At 43.2% G+C, this 3773-nt stretch overlaps 1 pseudogene; it reads right to left on the bottom strand.

Moving 5' to 3' along the window:
- Positions 1 to 2021: 2021 nt before the first annotated feature.
- LOC122174970 lies at positions 2022 to 3406 on the bottom strand (annotated as a pseudogene).
- Positions 3407 to 3773: the final 367 nt, after the last annotated feature.

Below are 3773 nucleotides of genomic sequence, written 5' to 3'. Positions count from 1 at the left end.
GCTAAGCGTGCACTCAATACCACTGTCCATGTAACCCATGAAGACATTAAATAGCACTGTGGACTTGTCATTGGTCTGTACTTGGACATTGTGCCATTGATCACAAATCTCTGAGTGCAACCATCCAGCCAACTTCTTATCCAGCAAGTGATCCATCCATCAAATCCATTTTTCTCCATTTTGGTGACCAGGATGCTGGGGGAGTGTCTTGCTCCAATTTATAGGAGGGAGATGAGGTTCTTTTAATATCTGTATACCCGGTGTGAGATTAAAAAACAACGGTTCATATGTTGTTCTGACCAGATTATTACAAAACCTAATCAGGGAGATGGGGAAGGGAAGGAGGGTGATAGAAAAGATGGGAAAGAAGCAAGAGTTGCATAAAGCGGGGATAGTCACCAGCAGGATCCAGCAGTGGTCCTGTTGCATGGCGTTTGAAGGTCCAAGGCAGATGCAGCGGGGGGCGAGGAGCAGCAGCGTGGCCGGCCTTGGGCAGCAAGCAGGTAGTGGAGGAAGTCGCAGAGCCAATCCTTGAGGAAGCAGCAGTGCTCAGGCAGCAGGCACAGGAGAGTTCAACAGCATGCAGAGGAATCTGATGGTCAGGAATCCTTGATCTTCTTCATGAGGAATCTGCTGCCAGAAACCTCTGTTCTGCTTCATGAGGAATCTGTTGCCAGAAAACCTATCCTCATGGTTTTTAGTTCCTCTTTTATCCTCCTTGTTCTCCAGCCTCCAGGCATGACAAGGATGGGCCTTGAGCAAGAGTCATTGAGTACCCCCTGAGATGGCTATCATCCTGAGATAAGTCCACACAAAGGAGCACTTCACAGCTATTTAGCTGCAGCTCATCTCGCTCTCCTTGCTTCTGGCCTTGTCCATCTGCGTCCCCCACATAAAGGATCTCACAACCTTTGCCCAGGTCTTGCCTGGACTTGTACAAGTCCATCTGCGTCCCCAGCAAGCTTTGAGACACAGACATTAACAGAATAATCTCTTACACCACCCCATGACTCAAAGGTTTTTTTTTAAAATGGGACACAGATGATCCACGATGGTGAGAAAAGGATAGCAAGCATAAGGGTAAAGGAGGGAAGGGGTCAAGGAATCAAATATATAATATAATCATTACAAAAGATTTCTCAGGCTGGGTCCTGATGTGCTTGACTTCCCCATCAGTAGAGGAGGTTACAAACTACATAGGTGATACAACACATTTTATAAAACACAGAATCATACAGTTAACAAACATAAGAGTTGCAACAGCACACAGTATCAACTTGCCACAGACACCACTCGGTGATACCTCAGGAGTGGTGACACGAATGTTACATGATGAATAAAAAGTAGAAGGTGAAAAGAGACAACGAAACATTTGGCAATAACCAATAACAAATAAATATAACAAACAGAGATACAATGTTACCACCCACAACAACACAAAACATAGTACTTTTGCAACTAAAATACAAAATGCAATCAAGAGGTATATTCAATATTCTAACGATCAAATTTTCAATATTTCTGTCACAAAACATTAGAATCCTTTCTGTGTTCAGTCAAGGTCCATAAGAGTATTCTGAAAAAATAAAATGAGACACCAACTTGCCCTTTTGGGCTTTGTTAATATGGTTAAAAAATGAGGGAGCAATCCAGAAAGTGTTAATTTTTTATTCCTTCTTTGGGGTGTCCTTGGCCTGCCAAGGATATTTGTTAAGGTATTCCATTAAGGTTAGGGAAACCAGCCTCAGGTTAGCTGAGCCAATCAACACAGGCTGGCCCAGACGATAAGTGTTTCCCTTTGTTGTGAGCTTTCTAATGCATCTACCCCTCACCGCCCCCACCCCGCTCATTTGGGACGGGTGGAGACATTAGTTTTCTAATGGCTTGGATAGCCGGTCAGATTCCTTGATAGAGGCACCAGGACCTGGGATTTTGCTTTCCTCAAGATTCTAGAGCTTTTGTTCTGGCCACCAGTTAACTAATTTCTCTAACCTATCTGTTGTCAATCCATCCATCAAATTTCATGGAATACCCTTTTTCCAGCCCAGAGTCCAAAGTCCATTACGTTTATGAAAAATATTCCGCCTACCAGTTTTTACTGGCAATGAGATCCTTCCAGACCCACTGAGCTTTGGGCTACGTGGCCTGGGGGCAAGACTGGCTGCTGCAAGCCTTACACCTCTTGGCTCAGATTTACTGGGAAAATAAACCACCATCCCATATTTTCTTCCATAGTTATTTAACTCTTGGGCTACCTCCCCCCACGTCCGTACTTTGCATCCTGACTGCAGATGGTTGGAGGTTACAGTTTCTTTTAACACTGCCTGGGTTCTTTCTCCCTGTGACATAGCTTGTATCCTTGCTTGTAATTGTATGCCTATGGGTTTCAGTGATTCCGGAAGCCCTCTAATTAAAGGGGTCATCCTCTCAGGATCAACAGGCATCATCATGGGCAATTCATGATGTGGCTGCAACTTTCTATCATACATCATTTGGAGACAAGCAGCCTTTTGAACGCTCTCTACTAATTGGTCAGTTGTTCCAGTAATGGCAAGAGGGTCTCCCCTTTCTAAAGGGTTGAGACCACCTGCCCGATAGGCAGCCCTTTGCATTAATGACCAGGGAGCATGACTGTTACCATTAGTTAAAAATATTCCTGCTCCCCAATAACCTTCTGTTTCCTTTTCTGTTAACCGAATCTGGTCACCACCAGTGAGACTCACTGTCCATACGTATTCTGTCTCTGATTCCTTCGGAGAGTGGCTAAAGTCCTTTTTCAACTTTGCTAACTTGGTGGCTGAGAACGGAATTTCCTTAAAATTCATTTCAGGATCTAGATCCTTACTTGTTATCGAAGGTATATTCTGTTTTTATCAAGGGATACAATGGGGCTATTGGGGTTTCTAATTTGTCTAGTCTTTCCTTTATTTCTTGACGCTCCTCCTGAGGAAAAGTTTTTTCTTGAGGCAAACTATGTGTGACAGTATCACTAGTATCCTTACATGTTAACATTTCCTTGAAAGCCATCTGCAACAAAGCCGAATTATGTTTCTCTCTTTCTAATTGCTCCTCAATATTAACTATTTGATTCTGCAGAGTTTACCAATTCTTGCGTAACTCTAACAGATTCCTGTAGTGCTTCTAAGGTTTGGAGTTCTGCCGAATGCTTTTCATTTCGGAACTCTACGACAGCTTTTAAAGCAGCCCCGAGTACGGCACAAATAAACGACTTTCCTTTTCCAGCTCGTGTACGAGCCTCGTTCTGTAAGACACTAATGCTTCGGACATTAAGAGTTCGAAACACTCTGCAAATTATGCCAATTTTGGCATGCCCAGTCCACCCCAATAAAGAGGGACGAGCACCATGCTTTTCTAAAAGGTTAAATAACACATCTTCACTTTTCATGGTGGCAATGCTGTCACTCATTTTTTCAATACAATGAAAGACCTACACTAAGGGAGGTGGAGGTGCATGTATTCAAAAGCTCAGTTACTCCTTACCACTCCTCCCAGGGAGATACACCACACCTAAACAAATGCAAATGCTCCAGTCACTCCTCCCTTTCTTTGGGGGGAGCACAAAAAATGTGAAGCTAAAGCAACATTTTCTAGGTTTCAATAGAGTAAATAAAACTTCTTAGAGAGGCACACATGTTTAAGTAACAAAATATCATTTCCTAACTTTCCCAAGAGACGCACACAAAAAACCAAAAAGGTTCAAGTTTCTCACTTCAGTTACCAGATAACCAGAGAGGTCTTCTCGAGGAGGCACA

Source organism: Lagopus leucura, unplaced genomic scaffold, assembly GCF_019238085.1.
Source record: "Lagopus leucura isolate 7727_CA_CO unplaced genomic scaffold, USGS_WTPT01 Super-Scaffold_650, whole genome shotgun sequence".
Lineage (NCBI taxonomy): Eukaryota > Metazoa > Chordata > Aves > Galliformes > Phasianidae > Lagopus > Lagopus leucura.
This window is presented reverse-complemented; position numbering and strand designations above follow the sequence as displayed.